At 46.6% G+C, this 21,086-nt stretch overlaps 1 protein-coding gene and 1 long non-coding RNA gene across 2 annotated transcripts in view; one reads left to right on the top strand and one right to left on the bottom strand.

Moving 5' to 3' along the window:
- The window catches only part of LOC137571397 (uncharacterized), a 39,163-nt gene that overhangs the window by 15,725 nt on the left and 2,352 nt on the right, over positions 1-21,086 (bottom strand). Inside the window, exon 2 of the long non-coding RNA XR_011031353.1 lies at positions 11,794-11,889. This is a non-coding gene — a long non-coding RNA (uncharacterized lncRNA). The remainder of the gene's footprint in view (positions 1-11,793; positions 11,890-21,086) is intronic.
- Positions 14,194-21,086, top strand: part of CEP63 (centrosomal protein 63) — a 59,583-nt gene continuing 52,690 nt past the window's right edge. The window contains exon 1 of the mRNA XM_068280419.1: positions 14,194-14,372. The gene's annotated coding sequence lies outside the window, so the exon portion shown is untranslated. The remainder of the gene's footprint in view (positions 14,373-21,086) is intronic.

Here is a 21,086-nt window from a genome sequence, read left to right as displayed (position 1 = left end):
AAGGCCGACTTTTGCCTCGCGTCAGGTGCAAGTGGTATCTGCCAATACCCCCGGCTCAGATCCATGATTGATAGGTACCTGGCTGATGCCAGTGTATCTAGCAGCTCATCAATGCGAGGCATGGGGTAGGCGTCTGTAGTGGTGATGGCGTTCAGTTTCCTGTAGTCTACGCAGAACCGAGTTGTCTGGTCCTTCTTGGGGACCAGGACAACAGGGGCTGCCCAGGCACTACTGGACTTTTGAACCACCCCTAACTCCAGCATCTCCCTCACCTCCTTCTGCATGTCCGCCTGTACCTCGGGAGAGACACGGTAAGCGGATTGCCTGATGGGGGGATGGGTACCTGTATCTACCCCATGCACCGCCATACTGGTCCGCCCCGGGATACCGGAGAAGGTGTGCTGGTACTGGCCCAGCACCTTCTGTAACTGCTCTTGCTGGGCTGAGGCGAGCTGTGGATTGACGTTTAGGTCGCCGTCCACATCTCGTACGTCAGCCAGCAGGTCTAACAGGGGGTCTGCCTCTCCCTGCTCTAACCGGCTGCACACTGGCAGCGCATACTGGGTCCTGTCATGGTGTGCCTTCAGCATGTTTACATGAAAGCTCTTCTGCTTCCTGCCCCCCATGTTCACTAGATACGTCAGAGGGTTTAACCGCTGCACTACAGTAAAAGGCCCCTCCCAGGCTGCTTGCAGCTTGTTCTGCCTCACGGGAAGAAGGGCATATACCTTGAAGGTATCTTCATTCGTGAGGGGCTCCGAAGCCTGCCTTCTGAGTGCCTCGAGGCTAGGGTCAGTCTGGAGTGCTTGCACAAATGCAGCACTCTCGCTCTCAGCCAGCTGGCCCGTGGCATATGCAGTTAGTGGCTGAAGGCTACCATCCCTGTGGTCAGAGGAGGGGGAGGAGGCCGGAACCTCTTCCACCTGCTCTGAGCCCAGGTTCTGAGCAGCGCGGCTGCGTGTTACTGCCAGTACAGGTACACCTTCAGACTGGCATATACTGGCATTACTCACATCCTGGCTGCATGCATGAATTACAGTGACAGGTACAACAACATTTTCATCACAAACAATCGGTATATCAAACACAGGTACCTGTGACACAGGTACTATTGGACTCGGTACCCCTGGACTGGGCACATTCAACCCACCTCCCCCCTGTTCTTGCCCCTTGGTGCAAAGTACCTTAGTGTGGGCGGAGAGTCCGTCTCCCTCCTGGCAGTCTGAGGGGCTTGGGGCAGGTTCATAATAGGACACAAGCTTGCCCAGGTCGGTCCCCAACAAAACTGGGACCGGCAGTTGGTCCAGGACCCCAACAACCTTCTCTTGAACCCCCACCCCCCAATCGATGGACACCCGAGCCTGGGGAATGCGAGAAAGAGTGCCCCCCACTCCAGTGAGGGTAAGGTATTTGTCAGGGAGGATATTTTCCGTCGGGACCAGGTGCGCACGCACCAGGGTGACATCCGCTCCAGTGTCGCGGAAACCGGTAACAAGCTGGTCGTTCACTGTAACCAGCTGGTGGTTGCTCGTAGCGGAGTGGATCCCTCTCCCACCTGCGAACATGACGTTGTTGGGTGCTCCCGGCTGGGGTGCGCTGGCTGGCGGCAGTTGCCGTGGGCGAGGTGTAGGTGGTGCAGGAGCTGGCGCGGTCTGCCTCCGCTCCGGGCAGTTAAACTTCATGTGTCCGGGCTTGCGGCAAAAGTGACAGGTGATGCCCTCTGTTACTGCAGGCCTGGACGCAGCAGCTGCGCTGGAGGGCCTCTGGGGCGCACGGCTCACAGAGGTAGGAGAGTCTGCAAAATTGTGGGACTGACCTCCTCTCCAGCTAGATGGGGCAGTCCTGCGGGTCTCCGGCACCCTGGTCGTTGCAAAGGTCTCAGCGAGGTCTGCAGCGACCGTCGCTGACGCCGGTCGGCGCTCCAGCACAAACTGGCGTACATCAGCCGGGCAAATGTTCAGAAACTGCTCCAGGACGATTAAGTCCTCCAGGACACCGTAAGACCCTTTAGTGAGGCCTAGCGTCCACTGGCGGAGTGTGGTGAGCAGACTGCTGACCACATCTTGATAAGAATCAGTAGATTTTTTCTGCCAGGACCTGAACCTTTTCCGGTAGGCTTCTGGCGTCAGCTGGTACTTAGTGATTATAGCCTCCTTTATAGCGGTATAATCATTGTCCTTTTCCACAGGCAGCTCTGAGAAAGCATCAAGCGCTTTGTAGCGCAGCAAGGGTGTCAGATGTCTGGCCCACTGGTCTTGGGACAGACGATACTGACGGCAGGCCTTTTCGAAAGACCTCAAAAACAAGTCAATGTCAGTGTCTTTTTCGATAATAGCAAATTTAAATTTTGCACTTACTGGAGCGGCAGTCCCTTCAGCAGGGAGGCTGGGCGTTGAACTCCGGCTGGCTTGCTGCACTTTCGCCATGTTCAGCTCATGCTGTCGTCTCTCCCGCGCCTCTGCAGATTGGCGTTCCTCTCGCTTTTGCTCCGCCATGTACTGCAGGTACTTGTCCACATCAGTTTCCATCAGCTTTTGCAATGCCTGCTGCATTACTGGATCAACATAACTGGACAGTCCAGTACTGGCCGGTTCCAGGCGAGTACTTTCAGGGGTTCTGGGGTCGGGGATCACACTGACAGCCTCCTGCGTATCTGTTGCCGCATTGCCCGCGGGTTGCTCAACCTCGGTACGCACAGGATCTTCAGTCTCTGGTTCCCCTCGACTTGCGTTAGATGAGCCGGTGTCCTCCACAGTGGACACCTCCAGCGTCCGCAGATTCTGGCTATCCCATCGGTACAAGTCCGTTATCAGGTCCTGCTGTTTCTTGCCGCGGATGTCCATGCCTCTCGCCTCGCACAGACTCTGCAGGTCGGATAGGACCATGACCTTGTAATTCCCGGACATTTCCATGCCAAATAAAAGAAAACTTAGGGGAGGGGTACTGGTTACACAGTCTCTCTGTATATATGAAAAATATATTGCACTCAGTCACTACCAACGAATTAGTTCGTTTCTCGATAGGGCTAATTCGATAGCCCTACCTGAGATACTATCAGCACACACAGATCCCAAACGCTGCCGACCACTGTCACAAGAGCCCCACTGGCCGTGAACACGCAAAACCGTCCGATCCGATTCTAGCACACAGATTGAGAGCTATGGACGCAATCTGCGTAGAATTGGCGGAGTTTGAGCGTCACGACGCAGTAGGGAGCCTGTGAGGTTACGAAAATACACTTTTACTCCAACCCAGGGGTAGATTTGCCACCATCTCTGTTTTCTATCAGCCCAGAGAAAACTGCTAACTGACTATAGACCTGTGAAACAAACAACCGGTTAAAACTGTGCAATTCCTATCTATCTATCAAAACAGTAGCGTCCCTTCGGAAGTTTAGGTCTCGTCTGTGTATACTGAATAGAAGGTTTTACTGAGAGGTAAAGACCTTTTAAAAAGCCTTTATCTGTTACAATATAAATAATTAATATATACAGACAATCGTGAACAATTAAACGATGAGAGACGGTGATAACACAGTACATAAAAGAAAAAGGGATAAAAAGAACGAATACTTATGATTCTGTGGAAAGTCCGTTCGGGAAAAGACAAAGTTCCTTTGTTGCAGTTAGTTCGCAATATGGCCGAACCACATGGCCGTTGCTCCGCCTGCAAGATGGCCACTGCTATTTCCCCAAGCAGTGGCAGTCTTTTCGGTATGATGGAAAGTGGGGGAATTGGCTGGGGGTCCTCATGCAATCAGTTTTGAGCACTGACATTTCTGGGCGGAGTCTCAAGCTCAGCCCAGGGGCGTGTCAGGCAGTGAGTTCTCAGGGGAGGAACTTCCAGCCATCCACAAAATATGTCCAATTTCATACCCCGCCGGGGTTTTGTCGCACATGCAAACCGATTTCATATTCAGATTGGGCTGAGAATACACGTTCATAGGACATCAAACTTGCAATATTTGGGGCGCACGGGGACCCCATTATTCATATCTCAGCCCCTGCTCGGGTTACCTGGCTATGTCTAGTATCACCATATTCTACAGAATTAGGGAAACAAAATTATGTAATTTTCATATTCCTCCCATGGATGGTATTTGCAAAATGTGACAAAGTTATCAACACCATGCATTCCATACTCAGTTTAGTCGGTGCCGTCAAGACTGGGAGGAATGTAGGTGTCAATAGACCTCATGCTGTGCTAGCTTCCCCTGTTGAATAGACTCTGTTGGTATTTCAGCTCTGCCCAATTAGCACATTAGTGTCACCAGAGCTTTTCCGGGAGCCTTAACAGGATTTCTTGCTAAACCAGGTTGCTTTAGCCATATGCTAACGCAGGCCCATTCAGCCCTCATGGCAAAAGGGGGGGGGGAAGGCAGGAAGGAAAAACTTCTATTTTAAAAATAAAGAATGTCAGTTTCCCGATCACGGTTGCGATCGGACAATCGGCCGCGAATCCTCGGACGACTGGGCGTCGCCCGGCGTCACAATGTGTACCACAACCAATTCCAGGCACGACAACTGTCGTACTTGGCGAATAAAGTGATTCTGATTCTATACAAGCTGTGCACGGACTGGTTTACATTCTATCAAAGTGAGATACTGTATGTTATGTGTGGATTGTTTTTGAGCACTTTTAGGCCAGGGGCCATATCGCCTTTCTTGAGAGTGCCAGGGGACCAATCTAGCAAAATTAAACACAATTTTTGCTGATTGTCATTAAAGGGGCACTATGACGAAAAATTGTAAAATTTAAAATATGTGCAAACATAGACAAATAAGAAGTATGTTTCTTCCAGAGTAAAATGAGCCATAAATTACTTTTCTCCTATGTTGCTGTCACTTACAGTAAGTAGTAGAACTCTGACAGAAGTGACAGGTTTTGGACTAGCCCATCTCTTCATAGGGGACTCTCAGCAAGGCTTTTATTCTTTATAAAGATATTCCCTAAAAAGTATTTAAACAATAATGCTGGCCAGCTTCCCTGCTTGTTACACAGTTTGTTTGGCAGTTGGACGGAGCAACTGTCATTCACTAAGTGCTTTTGAAAATAAATAAATCCCTGAGAATCCCCCATGAAGACATGCATTAGTCCAAAACCTGTCACTTCTGTCAGATTTCTACTACCTACTGTAAGTGACAGCAACATAGGAGAAAAGTAATGTATGGCTCATTTTATTCTGGAAAAATGTACTTCTTATTTGTATATGTTTGCACATATTTTAAATTTTACAAATTTTCGCCATTGTGCCCCTTTAAGTACACTATGCCTGTCACATTTTCACAAATTTACCAATTCCACGGGAAATAACCTATATACTATATCAGTGGCTTTTACTGCCGCTGGCAGAATGGCAGCTGCTAATCAGTGGCTGTTTTTGCTGCTGGCACAGTGGCGGCTGCTAATCAGTGGCTGTTACTGCTGCTGGCATAGTGGCGGCTGCTAATCAGTGACGGTTACTGCTGCTGGCACAGTGGCAGCTGATAATTAGAGGCTGTTACTGCTGCTGGCACTGTGGTGGCTGCTAATCAGTGGCTGTTACTGCTGCTGGCACAGTGGCAGCTGCTAATCAGTGGCTGCTACTGCTGCTGGCACTGTGGTGGCTGCTAATCAGTGGCTGTTACTGCTACTGGCACAGTGGCAGCTGCTAATCAGTGGTTGCTACTGCTGCTGGCACAGTGGCAGCTGCTAATCAATGGCTGTTACTGCTGCTGGCACAGTGGTGGCTGCTAATAATCAGTGGCTGTTACTGCTGCTGGCACAGTGGCAGCTGATAATTAGAGGCTGTTACTGCTGCTGGCACTGTGGTGGCTGATACTCAGTGGCTGTTACTGCTGCTGGTACAATGGCAGCTGTGAACCAGTGAGTGTAACTGCTGCTGGCACAGTGGCGGCTGCTAATCAGTGGCTGTTACTGCTGCTGGCACAGTGGTGGCTGCTAATAATCAGTGGCTGTTACTGCTGCTGGTCCAGTGGCAGCTGATAATTAGAGGCTGTTACTGCTGCTGGCACTGTGGTGGCTGCTAATCAGTGGCTGCTACTGCTGCTGGCAGAATGGCAGCTGCTAATCAGTGGCTGTTTTTGCTGCTGGCACAGTGGCGGCTGCTAATTAGTGGCTGTTACTGCTGCTGGCACAGTGGTGGCTGCTAATAATCAGTGGCTGTTACTGCTGCTGGCACTGTGGTGGCTGCTAATCAGTGGCTGCTACTGTTGCTGGCACAGTGGCAGCTGCTAATCAGTGGCTGCTACTGCTGCTGGCACAGTGGCAGCTGCTAATCAGTGGCTGCTACTGCTGCTGGCCCAGTGGCAGCTGCTAATCAGTGGCTGCTACTGCTGCTGGCCCAGTGGTGGCTGCTAATCAGTGGCTGTTACTGATGCTGGCATAGTGGCAGCTGCGAATCAGTGGGTATAACTGCTGCTGGCACTGTGGTGGCTGCTAATCAGTGCGTGTAACTGCTGCTGGCACAGTGGCGACTGCTAATCAGTAGGTGCAACTGCTGCTGGCACAGTGGCAGCTGATAATCAGTAGGTGTAACTGCTGCTGGCACAGTGGTGACTGCTAATCAGTGGCTGTTACTGCTGCTGGCACAGTGGCAGCTGCTAATCAGTGGCTGTTACCTTCGCTGGCACAGTGGTGGCTGCTATGCAGTGGCTGTTACTGCTGCTGGTACTCAGGCTTCCAAAGACTTCCCAAGCATTCCATGGCAAAAGAGAGCAGTCTTTGGACCCATCAGTCGGGGACTGCTAAGGGGGGGAGGGGGGTGGGGCGACAGCACTGGAACGAGGGGACTGGGAGAGGAGCGGGAAGGCTCTGTAGGACCCAGAGCCTTCTCCCTCCTTAGGCAAGTAAGTATCTGTTTTTTTATTTAAAAATTGCTTCAGGCTCACTTTAAGGAGCATTTTTTGGGATTCCATTTATTAACCCTCCGTCTCTCCTCCCAATCTCCACCTTACTGGACAGTGATAAAGAGGTACATTGCAGCCCCTGTGAAGATGATCAGCTGTACATGAATAGCACAATATGGCTGTAAACACAAGGTGTGCCCTACTACACCTACGTCTTTCTGGGACTAAAAATGTACAACAATAAAGGTCATTGATACAAGTCAGAGGATATTTTAAACAACATCACCACTGTCCTGACCTTCACCGATAAATGGAAACAAACACCACCTGTGACAAAAGCACATTTAGTTCCAAATACCTCACATTTTTACAGATGAAAGTATGCATTACTCAGAAATGACTGCTTCCAGTGCTATTCTGCTTTCTTGTTGTGAGTGGCTCATTGGGTCTGACGTGCTGGTAGGTCTGGCTCTCTAAGCTAATTATATTCAGTACCAGACTAATGACTGCTGGCCCCTGAAATCCCTTTGACCTGTCAGAGAGACGATTACTCACATCCAGATGACACTGGCAGACAGCAGGTAGAGGGGAGGAGTACACCACTGTCTCACTTGCTGGTATGTGCACCCCCAGGGGAATTTTACACAGGTTCAAAGAGTGCTTTGTAAGGGGAATTCCAGAGGTGAACCATGTTGTTATATACAGTGAGGAACCATGGATAGGTTCAAGGTGTAGTGCTCTCTGTTTATAAAAAAATATCAGCACCAACCATGTTGTTAGAGGACTGTGTTCCTGAGAAATAGTGTTCCTGAGATCTATAGTGTTCCTACAATCTGGCAGGATTACTGACTCCACTGCGGCACAACAGAGGGGACTAGAACTACACGGAGGGACTACAGAGGGCTGGAGGAAGCCTGAGGTAAGTATACATCTTTGTGATAGTTTTTTTCTCAGGTTTACTTTAACCACTTAACGGCAACCTGACTTATTAAAACATCCTGTTTGAGCCTGTTAACAGCTCCAGGACGTTTTAATAAGTCGCTTGCTCCCGCCGCCATTCTGCACATGCGTGCGCCCTCCCCATAACCCCCCCCCCCCCTGCCGCCATCGCCGTTAACCGTAGAGTCACCGCGATCTGTGATTGGGGAAGAGGAGGACCAAGCGGTCCTCTACTTAGTTGCAATGCCTGGAATGAATGGACATGACCGCGATCAGTGGCCACGTCCATTCTTAAAACAGGAAACAGTATAGTAAAATGTGAAAAAAAAGTCAACACTTCATATAAAACAGGAGTGTGTTCACTAGCGCCATCTAGTGGCCACAAAGTAAAATTACACATACAGGCATAATACATACACATACACTTATTAAATATCAATAAAATTAATAACTTCCAAAGCCTCCCCAAAAAAAAACACTTGTAAAAAAAAATCAGTTTAAAAAAAAAATTAAATAGTTTCCTTAGGGACTCAGCTTTTTTAATCTATATTTTTTGAGGGAAAATTACTTTTACTTTACTACATAGGGGCTTGTAATTATGGACCGAACAAAAACAAAACAAAACTGAAAAATAACTCCTATATTTCCAAATAATATATTGTCGTCATACATTGTGATAGGGACATAATTTAAATGGTTTATTAATCGGGACAAATGGGCAAATAAAATGTGTCGGTTTTAACCACAGGAGAATGTTTTATTTTAAAACTATAATGGCCGAAAACTGAGAAATAATGAACTTTTTGCATTACTTTCTTATTTTTCCTGTTAAAATGTATTTAGAATAAAAAAAATTCTTAGCAAAATGTACCACCCACAGAAAGCCTTGGTGGTGAAAAAAACAAGGTATAGATCATTTTGTTGTGATAAGTAGTAATAAAGTTATTGGTGATTAAAAGGGAGGAGCACTGACAGGTGAAAATGAAAATTGCTCTTGTCCGTTAGGGTAAAAACCCCTTGGGGGTGAAGTGGTTAAAGCGGAACTCCAACTCCACTCCAGTGGTTATAAAATTCAGCACATATTGCATAGGCAAACGTGGGGGGGATTACAGCTGTCATTATCTGCATCGAAACTGCTCCTGACTGATCCCGTGGTCGGTCAGAAGGGAAATTGCATTATGTGTACCCAGCATGATGTCCTACCATATTATTATACTGTATTGTGCCTGGCTGAGGGAGACCTTCCAGAAATCCCCCTTTGAAAATCCTGGGCTTGCCCAGGTATTGTATGTAACAGAATGGTACTGAATTGTATTGTATGTAAGCCTCATGGTACTGAATAGGCATACATGAAAAAAAGGTGCCTGGAAAAAAGGACGCAGGAGGCTCCTATGGTGGTACCTTTTTTCCATAAGGGTTCATGCGCCCTTTTTACCTGATTCGACTTAAAGGACACCCGAGGAAAAAAACTAATGAAATAAACGATTGTATCTATCTTCCTTCTCCTAAAAATGACTTTTTAAGATATTCTACAGTTTTATATAATGTTTAAATCTACTTTTTAAGTTTTAACTGTTTAATTGTTTTTGCTTAAAGGGAAGGTTCAGGGACTGTTTAAAAAAAATAAAAATCCGCATCCACTTACCTGGGGCTTCCTCCAGCCCGTGGCAGGCAGGAGGTGCCCTCAGCGCCGCTCCGCAGGCTGCCGGTGGTCTCCGGTGGCCGACCCGACCTGGCCAGGCCGGCGGCCAGGTCGGGCTCCTCAGTAGTTCTGAGCCTGCGCAGTAAAGCCCGGAGGACGTCCGATGACGTCAGCGCGCCGCCGTGAGGCGCATTTTGGAACGCGGAAGGAGCCCGACCTGGCCGCCGGCCTGGCCAGGTCGGGTCGGCCACCGGAGACCACCGGCAGCCTGCGGAGCGGCGCCGAGGGCACCTCCTGCCTGCCACGGGCTGGAGGAAGCCCCAGGTAAGTGGATGCGGATTTTTATTTTTTTTAAACAGTCCCTGAACCTTCCCTTTAATGACACATTCATTGAAGTATGCCAGAGTGTAACGATTGGTGTCAGCAAGCATAGATTTTCTGATTATTGGTGATCTGCAGTATCACCAATAATACAGATGTTATACCTGATCATGTGGTGATCTGCAGAATCACCAATCATACAAGTATAGCAAGACACAGGACACACAGGTGTAAGATAGTGTTTTGGTGCAACAGTAATATTGGAGGAGATACCCACTATCCCAGAGGCGCTGGTGGAAGGGGGTATCTCTAAGGAACACAGTATTCAGTACCCCAGAAGGCTAGAGACTCAGAGCAATGGTGATAGTTTCACCCGAGCAGCGGGTGATACACAGTGAGACAATGTAGAGTGATCACTCGAGGGGCGAGTGATTCAGACTGTACTACAGCAGGTGATTTCCTGAGGGGCAGGGGATCCCGACAGTGCTGTATTAACTAGTCACCTGAGGAGCAGGTGATTAAGACTGTACTGCAGCTCTCAACCTGAGGAGCAGGTGATTAAGACTGTACTGCAGCTAGCAACCTGAGGAGCAGGTGATGAAGACTGTACTGCAGCTATCAACCTGAGGAGCGGGTGATTCAGACTATACTGCAGCTATCTACCTGAGGAGCAGGTGATTCAGACTATACTGCAGCTATCTACCTGAAGAGCAGGTGATTCAGACTATACTGCAGCTATCTACCTGAGGAGCAGGTGATAACTAAACTGAGAGTCCCTCACCAGGACTAAGCTCCCTGGTGAGGGCAGAAGAGTCAGACAAGCACGTTCGGCAACACACGGACAGATACGGTACAGAGACAGGAAGCTAAATCAGAGTTGTAGTTCAGGCAGAGTCGGCAACTTATATCAGATAGGCAAAGGTACCAAATCAGAGAGCAGAAGAATAGTCAAACTAGCAGAAGGTCATAACAAATAATACAATTCAATTAGTACTTTAAGCTATCAACAGAATCTGGCTAAGTGTGGATCCCCAGCTCCAGCTGGTTCTAGCACACTTTGGGATCTGACTAGGTCTGAGTGCTAACACGTAGCATATGCAACAGCAGACGCGGAGCAACTGACAGTCAGGTCCTATATATACTAAACGCGCTCTATAGCGCCGCCCCAGTCACTCAGCCAATCCAGAGCATAGCTGGAGTCAGCTGACCGCGTGATCAGCTGACTCCCCTTCTAGATGTATAAAGGTCCTTTCGCTTGGAGCGCGCGCGCGTAGCCCTTAGTCTATGAGCGATAGAAGGACCAGGCAAAGCACCAGCATGTAACTGTGCGGTGGGAAACCGCCGGCTGCGATGCGGAGATAGCCGCCATGCCGCTTGCTGTTGCGGCGGTATCTCTGCTATCCATTACACAGAGCTAAAATTTATGAACTATTGACCCCTTTTATGTCTTTCCTGCTCTCAGAAGCCAATTTCTGCTAGGGAAGTGTTTTATGGTTTATGGTTGGAATTTCTTATCAGGGAGGGTCACACTGTAGTCACTTCCTGTCTGAGTCAGGACTGAGTCAGCCACTTACATACCCGATAATTAACTCTTTTAGGCAGAGAAAGAAAAAAAGGAACACAGCCTAGTTATTTGTGTGCTAGGCAGTAGGCACTGTACATACCCATGTCTATCTCATCATGTCACCTCCCCGGGTATCCTTTAATACAGTGAAATAGTCATTTGTGATTGTTTCGGATGACCTATCAATAGGTTTCCTCCATAATTGGCCACAGACTATGGAAAGTATATTTGACTGTTGTAGAGACTGTCGGGCCCTTTAAATGACAGTTTGTGACAAGACTATGCACTTAGTAAAATGCTGTGGAGGATGTTAGCACTATATACTGTAAATGCACTGCCTGTTAAATGAGAAAAAAAAAAGTAAAAAAAGAGTCACATGTCAATATTTAGTTGTTCCGCTATTAACTTTGATTACGGCACGCATTCACTCGGGATTCGGGAATTGCTTTGATGAGCTCCTGAGATGTCACAACACTTACTTCTGTCCAGAGTTACATTTCTTGCCAACATTGTAGAGATGATGTCCTCAAGGTCAATACGCTTATTCAATCTCATTTCAAATAGATCCATGTCTGCTGCAAAGTAAAAAATAATACATAAAATTTCAACTCCAAACACACTGCGCTGACCAACTTGAGAGTATCTATATATACACGGTGGTGCGCTCCTTTAAAGTATCCAAAAAATCGAAAATGTATAAAAGGTAATAGCGCTCCTGCTATGGACACAGTTCTATAAGTAATATACACAAAGTCCTATAATTCCACTTTGTCCACTTCCGTGCCAGACTTGTATCCCAGATTCATTTGGAATGACCACCACCACCTCACCCTCAGAAGTGGGCACTCACCCTTAGAAGATGGCCCTCGGCTAGATGGGTCACAATCACCTCTGGGATAATTTTCAGGCAATCCCCTCCTACACTGGCTCCTCTTAGTGGTTCTTTGCCAAACAGTGTATCCACAGCAATCACCTCAAATAAAACATATGGTCCTTCCTTCCCATAGCGTAAAACCGTATGACACTGCTCACCATACACTTTTTGGCAGTTGGTGGAGCAACTGCCATACACTAAATGCATTTTGAAAATAAATAAATCCCTGTGAACCCCCCATGAGGAGATGGGCTAGCCCAGAAACCTGTCGGTTCTGTCAGATTCCTACTACCTACTGTAGGTGACAGCAACATAGGAGAAAAGTAATTTATGACTCATTTTACTCTGGAAGAAATGTACTTCTTAATTGTATGTGTTTACATATATTTTAAATTTTAAGATTTTCGCAACAGAAGTCCTTTAAAGAGGAGCTGTCAGCCATATTATCTCATAAAAAAACACATATATTACTAGATAAATACTTGCTCTACTTGCATAGCATATGTATTGCACTGTCCACATTTTGATTTCAGTGAGTTTTATATAGTAAATAAAGAGACTTCTGTTTCTGTCAGTTGCCATTTTGGAATCCCTGTGTTTGAAGCCAATCCTGATGTAATTTCCTCCCTTACTCTGTTTCCTCTCATCTTTTTGATTTAGTATGCTTGCCCACCCTCTTCCCAGTCTTCAAAAACTCCCATACAGCTTTGCAGTAAGAAGTGCATCGTCACAAATCATTGTGTGACTTTGCAGACTTGGTTTATTTGTATGGATCAGATTTCAGCTGAGTTACTTTCTCAGCTTCTCAGAAGAAATATTGGCCAATCAGAGAGGAAAAGAGGCGTGGGAAGGGAAAACAAGAGTGAAAGAAACTTCAGCCAATCAGGCTGTATTAGTTACTGTATGTCTAAGGGGAAAAGGGGAGGAAAGTAAACAAAACAACCAGCATGCATTGCAACTTCTCTTTTGCGGCAGATGTACGTACCAAATAAGAGCCAGGGGACCTGGTAAATTATAGTCTACTAGGGGTGACCTAAGCCCGTTTAAAAACGGGCTCTAGGTCTGTGTCGAATCCCCATCCCCTCCCCTCCCACCTCCACTTTCCTCCCACATCCACTCTCCTCCCACATCCCCTCTCTTCCACTCCCCTCCCACCTCCCCTCCCCAGTGTCACCACGTATGCGTGCACCTGCCGCACGCCCACTCGCCACAGGCCCACACGCCCACTGACCCGCCGCACCGCTGACCCGCCGCACCGCTGACCCAATGCACCGCTGACCCGCCGCACCGCTGACCCAACGCACAGCCGGCAGCCCGCTGACGCGCCGCATGCCCGGCATCGGGGGGCTATTAAGTCTAGTTACTCTCCTGGTGTGGTAATAACCTGATGCACTCTTCCTGGAAGAGGCCTATACAGGCTGTATATGTGAATGGAAGCTAGAAAGATAAAAGAAAAAGAAGAACATGCCAATGTGAACACATAGGACATTCCCCCCTGCATAGCTGAACACTGACCAGCAATTTAATATTCCTGGGTCAAGTCATTTCCTGCCTAGAGATAACACGGGAGTTGAAAGGCCTTCTAAATATACTCCTCATTACATACAATCACATGTTTTGTTGCTGATCTCAGCTTTAAGCAACATGATGAATGCAGTAATGCCAGCTAAAATTGTGAACTCATCAAGTATGTCTGCTATATGACCAGGCAGCTCTTGGCAAGCCATCAAAAGTAATATCAGTTACAGTGTGGGAATAAAGAATAAAGACAAGGGTTAACACCAGCACAATGTAATACCCAAAAGCTTAGGGCTTGGAACAGCTGAGGAACCTGCATACATAGCTTTCATTAAACTGCTGAGCTTCATAAATTTTATTCTATCAGTCTCCAATTACCAATATGGTCTGTAGTAATAGTCTAACAAAAAGTCCAAAATCAAACATTTAAAGGAGATGTAGTAATGATTACAAAATATAACTAATATGAACATTTCTGCTCAACAGGAAGTGACATCAGCTGACTCAAATTGAATATAAAAATATCCACTCTACAGGAAGAGGAAGTGAGATCAGCTGACTCAAATCTAACTAATATAAAAATATCCACTCTACAGGAAGAGGAAGTGACATCAGCTGACTCAAAGACAGATGAAAACCCTGCTTAAAGAGAACCTGAAGCGAGAGGTATATGGAGGCTGCTATATTTTTTAAACAATACCAGTTGCCTGGCTGTCCTGCTGGAACACACCATGCAGTTTCCTGCTAGATCAACGGTTCAAATCAATAATTTCGACAGGTCAGAACAGGTTTCCAATGTTTCTTCCATTCACTTCTGTACCAAATCATTCAGAAAACCTGATTGAACCTGTTGGAAATTATCGATTTAACCCTCTGATGGGAGATTGCAGGGTGTGTACCACGCATAATGACTTTAGGCATAGGCTGACAAAAACATGACTAGATTTCTGTAGCTGCATGTTTGTTTCAGGTGTGATTCCATACCTAGTGACACTTAAGCCTAATCACGCCCCCAGTACACATATGTACCTGTCATGTATACCATAAAGATTTAAAAAATAAAATGTTGTTTTATAATTCAAACCACAGTGGTCCTTTCTATCCTGGTTCATTTTCCTTTACATTAACATGTGAAAATGATAAATGTAGCAATTTAAAGGATGGAAATAAAGTCAATTAAACACATTTTTCAGTAGATAAAATACACATATTTACATAGATCTGTACATGAGTCCTGAAAAAGGGACAAATGTGGGAGAAAATGGGACAGGGTTCCCAAAGAGGGACTGTCCCTCCAAAAGAGGGACAGTTGGAGCTGCGGTGATTCTACTGATGCTAGAATGATCATCAGGACAGTCAGACAACTGGTATTGTTTATAAAAATGGCAGCCTCCATATACCTCTCGTATTAATACAGCAGAAACACAAATCCTAATACTACTAGAACTCCTCCAGAGTATTCCTAGCCTAGTACACACAACACAATTTTCTGTAAGAGTTACCTGGCAGATAGATAATTTCCAACAGCATCAGCCTATGCAAATAGTGTCTGCCACGCGATTGGTCTGACCATGTGTGGACCCGCCACCGACGCACACCTCAGAGGCAGCAAAAAAGCAGCTGCAAGCACCGTTGGTAAAAACAAAACAAGAGTTATCTTATCTCTTCATTCCTTACGTTACCTCTGTAGTTAATTTACCTCTTCTGTAGTTATTTTCACATGCAGTTAATGAACAGCCTGTCTTTAACTCTGGAGTTATTTTAAGGATTAAAGAGTTAACTTAAAGACAGAAGAGTTAACTTTAGGTTTGCCTGAGGTAAAATGTTTCCTGAATACTACATGCCTTATCACCATGGTAACAACTCTAGAAGAGTTATTAAAGACAGGAGATAAGCTTAGTGAATTGAGGCCTATCCAGTTCATTAACTGCATGTGAAAATAACTACAGAGGAGGTAACTTAACTACAGAGGAGGTAAATTAACTACAGAAGAGGTAACGTAAGGAATGAAGAGATAAGATAACTTTTACTAGTGGAGGTAAGTTTTCTCTTGCCTTATTATCTCCAGCATGATCTTAGTGAATTGAGGCCGTAATGTTCAGTTGGGCTCATATACATATAGACTTCAACGTAAACCTGCAATCAATCTTCCGTGTGCTGGACTAGTACTGTAAGATCCCCGCTTCTGATACAGCACTGCTGTCATGAGTGGAACTGAATGTCCAGGTATGCAGGACCATAGATTGAGTATTGGAGTAATTGCACTAAGTGTGAACCCAGCCTGTGAACATCACAGATAGTGACCAGAGTTTCTTACTAAATGCATTCCCCGCTCTGAGATATTCTGCATTTACTCACGACTCCCGACTTCATGTACTCTCAGGGGTGCCTGTATTGCCTTCTGCCTCGGCGTGATGAACAGCCGTCTCGTCTTCGGTCTTCAGTGGTGCTCCAGCTGAGTTGCCAGCTAGCTTCCGCTATCTCTCTACATGCCGACTAGCCTCTTTGTCCTCATCTCTCACCGCGAGGATCTTGCTGTGCGTGCGTCCAGGGGTCACTCCTGTTCCTCCCCTCCTGCTGATGCGTTTCGCACCTCCCCCCGAGGCTTTCTCAAAGTAACAGTTGCTTTGAGTCGTGCATATGAGCCCGACTGAACATTACATAGTGTTTTGTTTTTACCAACGGTGCTTGCAGCTGCTTTTTTGCTGCCTCTGAGGTGTGCGTCGGTGGCGGGTCCACACATGGTCAGACCAATCGCGTGGCAGACACTATTTGCATAGGCTGATGCTGTTGGAAATTATCTATCTGCCAGGTAAATCTTACAGAAAATTGTGTTGTGTGTACTAGGCTAGGAATACTCTGGAGGAGTTCTAGTAGTATTAGGATTTGTGTTTCTGCTGTAGAGGTATATGGAGGCTGCCATTTTTATAAACAATACCAGTTGTCTGACTGTCCTGATGATCATTCTAGCATCAGTAGAATCACCGCAGCTCCAACTGTCCCTCTTTTGGAGGGACAGTCCCTCTTTGGGAACCCTGTCCCATTTTCTCCCACATTTGTCCCTTTTTCAGGACTCATGTACAGATCTATGTAAATATGTGTATTTTATCTACTGAAAAATGTGTTTAATTGACTTTATTTCCATCCTTTAAATTGCTACATTTATTATTTTCACATGTTAATGTAAAGGAAAATGAACCAGGATAGAAAGGACCACTGTGGTTTGAATTATAAAACATTTTATTTTTTAAATCTTTATGGTATGCATGACAGGTACATATGTGTACTGGGGGCGTGATTAGGCTTAAGTGTGGCTTAAGTGTCACTAGGTATGGAATCACACCTGAAACAAACATGCAGCTACAGAAATCGTCATGTTTTTGTCAGCCTATGCCTAAAGTCGTTATGCGTGGTACACACCCTGCAATCTCCCATCAGAGGGTTAAATCGATAATTAACGGTGCTTGCAGCTGCTTTTTTGCTGCCTCTGAGGTGTGCGTCGGTGGCGGGTCCACACATGGCCAGACCAATCGGGTGGCAGACACAATTTGCATAGGCTGATGCTGTTGGAAATTATCTATCTGCCAGGTTAATCTTACAGTAAATTGTGTGGTGTATATTAGGCATTACGGAGAAGCCGCTAATGCATGCCTTACATAGCGTGTAAGGAGTGTGCCTTCCTTGGGAGCGTGGGAGGGGCGAAACGCATCAGCAGGAGGGGAGGAACAGGAGTGAGCGCTCACGTGACCCCTGGACGCACGCACAGCAAGATCCTCACGAGTCTCGCGGTGAGAGATGAGCTAGTCGGCATGTAGAGAGATAGCGGAAGCTAGCTGGCAACTCAGCGGGAGCACCACTGAAGACCGAAAACGAGACGGCTGTTCATCCTGCCGAGGCAGAAGGCAATACAGGCACCGCTGAGAGTACATGAAGACGGGAGTAAATGCAGAATATCAAAGGGTTTTGTTTTACCAACCGTGCTTGCAGCTGCTTTTTTGAGGCCTCAGGTGTGCGTCGGTGGCGGGTCCAGACATGGCCAGACCAATCGGGTGGCAGACACGATTTGCATAGGCTGATGCTGGGCGATTGTGAGATGCAATAACCTAATGGTGGCTAGTGGACAACTGTGAGAAGGAGCACTCCCTCCTGTTTCTTGTGGTTTTAAAGGGAACCTTAACTGTGGGCGGAAAAAAAAAAATTCACTTACCTGAGGCTTTCCCAAGCCTCCTGCAGCCGTCCTGTGCCTGCGCCGGTCCTTCGGTGCCCTCCAGTCTCCCTCCGCGGCTAAGTTTCGTTTTCGGCCGACTGCCAGTCGTCCTCCGGCCAAGCGTCCTCTTCTTCTGCATTCCCCGTCGTAAAGAGCCGTAAAGCGCGTCCGCATGACGCGTCTTGCCTGGTCACTAGGGGGTATAAACCACTGGTCCTCAAGGGGTTAAAGGAAATAAATATGGCAGCCTCCATATAAATCTCACCTCGAGTTCCATTAGTGGCTTGTCGGTGCTCCAGGCTGATTTATTGCGAACAAGGGCAGTTTAACCACAAACTCATAGGCTACAGAAAAATGACCATGGGCTCCCTACACCTAGTGTTCAGTAATCGGTTTATCCATCACCCTGCATGTAGTTGCCATTCATCTCTTTACCCACCCTCCTCCACACTTAGTGGCCAGTCATCTCTTTACCCAGTCTCCCCACCCCCAGTGGCCAGTCATTTAATCTCTTTGCAGCCTTCCTCCCCCCCCCCCCCCCCACACACAAACAGTGGGTAGTCACAGTTATTGCTTTAAAACACCCTAACCCCCTCCATGGAGGGCAGTTATTACTTTAGCTACCCCTCCGCTGTACACATTGGCCAGTCACCCAACTCCCACATCTCACCACATGTATGGCCTAGTTATTTGCACATTTTACACCTCCCCCCTTCCCCTCCATATACAGAGTACCACAGGGAGCACTACAATATTTTGCTTGATATGTACGCTGAATCGTGTCTCAGTAGGCAGCTTTAGGGAGTCTTGCCCAATGTCTCCTTACTGAATAGGTGCTGGCTTGCTGAACAGGAAGAACCAAGATTCAAAACCCTCATCTCCTGTGTCAGAGACAGGGCTCTAGGGCCTATAAACACTGGCTGCATTGTGATTTTTAGAATCGCTTTCAATCGCAAATCTTCATGAAAATGAAGCAAATTGGGAGGCATTGTACACAGTGGTGCAATTCTATTTGCGTTTGTGAAGTGCAAGGAAAATGCAATGCATGTGATTTTCATTGTGTTTTTTTTAGGTAAACAACCAAGAAAAGATAGCCTCAGCAAAACTACAATCGCATTGCAAACACACAAATCGGAAGTAGAATTTTGATTTAAAAAAATGTTCAGTGTGTACAGGCCCTTACACCAGTACTTCAGTGTGTACAGGTCCTTACACCAGTACACTATCCAGCCACTGGTGGAAACAAAAGACGAGGAAGCGCGGTTTCACATGGACATCCACCCGGCTTCTGTCGGTGTCTTGTTCTGCAGTGTGGCTTTCTGGCTTCTGGCGGCTGTCCGTCCTGCTCGTCGATTTTCATCCCCGTAGGGAGATACTGGACGGAGCAGTTAATTGACCGTGGACACTACATATAGCATCCAGGGTCGCCTCAAACGATGGGGAAAATCGGGATCGGAACGCCACATTCATGCAAATTCTGGTAAAAGCCCGGTACAAACACTCCCATTCACTTGAATGGGAGCATTTAACAAGTCCTAGATGCCGGCAGTAAATGCCCACCAAGCGTTTGTGTGAACCAGTCCTAATAATTGGCCCCTTGAAGCCATGGTTCTCTTTTCCCATTCGTGCAATTCGTTTTTTCCCAGAACGCAGTCTGCAGACTGGCTTTTTACTCAATTGCTGGTGTGATTGGACTTTAGTAGCTATGTAACAATAACAATAACAATAATATTTATATAGCGCTTTTCTCCCTGGGGACTCAAAGCGCTGTGACCCTGCATTATGCAGTCTCAAAGGCTAGGGAAAAGTGGTGAGTTTTTAGCCTTTTTTTTAAAGCTGTCCAGAGAAGGAGCCTCTCGTACTGATTGTGGAAGTGAGTTCCATAGAGTAGGGGCTGCATAGGAAAAGGCCCGAGCACCAAATGTTAAGTGTATCCTGGGAATAACCAGCTTCATCTTGTTGGCAGAGCGGAGGGTGCGTGGAGGGGCATAAAGTTCCAATAGATCCGCTATGTATTTGGGTCCCATGTGGTGTAGAGCCTTGAATGTCAGCAGGCAGATCTTAAAATTGATTCTCCATTTTACTGGCAACCAGTGAAGAGTTTGCAGTACTGGGGTGATGTGTGAGCTGCGGGGGGCATTGGCTAGGAGTCTGGCTGCAGCATTCTGTACTAGCTGTAAGGGGCGCAGAACCTTATCTCTAGATCCGGTGAACAGGGCGTTGCAGTAGTCTAGGCGGGAGGATACAAATGCGTGAACCAGGGCAGGTAGGTCTTCAGCTGGGATAAGGTGTTTGATTTTCGCTATATTTCTTAAATGGAAGAAGGAAGACTTGACGACAGCTGATACCTGCTGTCTGAGTTTTAGATTTAGATTGTAGAGAGATGGTCGGCACTTGCAGAAGTATCAGCATAAAAAGGCTTTATTGGTTTTGGCTCCCTGCATCAAGCATGTAAAACATCCATGTAAAAAAGATTTCCTGTGATTGGACTTTGTTGAGTGTAAATTGTGGATTGCGCGATTGAGCTTCCCAATGGAAAAGAGCCTAGTTGCTGGTGAGGTGAGAGTGGAGCTTTTTGAGCTCCTCCAAAATGCACCAGCCACCAGTAGCGAGACAGGGAAGAGGGTGAATGGGCATCACCAATGGTGGTGTGGTGTCTGAAAAAGCTACCTCGTCTGATTTAGCTACCAGTAACTAAATCAGGCAGCATGGTGAGTCAGGAAAAGCTACCCTGGCAAAACAAAAACAAATCTTAAGTATATGTTGTATATTATATTGTTTGACCTTGAGTGATATGTTACAGATCTTATTTATTTAATGATAATTAAATGGTTTTCCTTTAAAGAGAATCTGTATTGTTAAAATCGCACAAAAGTAAACATACCAGTGCGTTAGGGGACATCTCCTATTACCCTCTGTCACAATTTCGCCGCTCCTCGCCGCATTAAAAGTGGTTAAAAACAGTTTTAAAAAGTTTGTTTATAAACAAACAAAATGGCCACCAAAACAGGAAGTAGGTTGATGTACAGTATGTCCACATATAGAAAATACAACCATACACAAGCAGGCTGTATACACCCTTCCTTTTGAATCTCAAGAGATCATTTGTGTGTTTCTTTCTCCCTGCAGTTCTCATGCACTGATGTTTCAGGCTGCTCTTTTTTCTCCTGCAA

This window comes from Hyperolius riggenbachi, chromosome 4, assembly GCF_040937935.1.
Source record: "Hyperolius riggenbachi isolate aHypRig1 chromosome 4, aHypRig1.pri, whole genome shotgun sequence".
Taxonomy (NCBI): Eukaryota; Metazoa; Chordata; class Amphibia; order Anura; family Hyperoliidae; genus Hyperolius; species Hyperolius riggenbachi.
The sequence above is the reverse complement of the archived record's forward strand: the minus strand, read 5'-3'. Positions and strand labels throughout refer to the sequence as shown.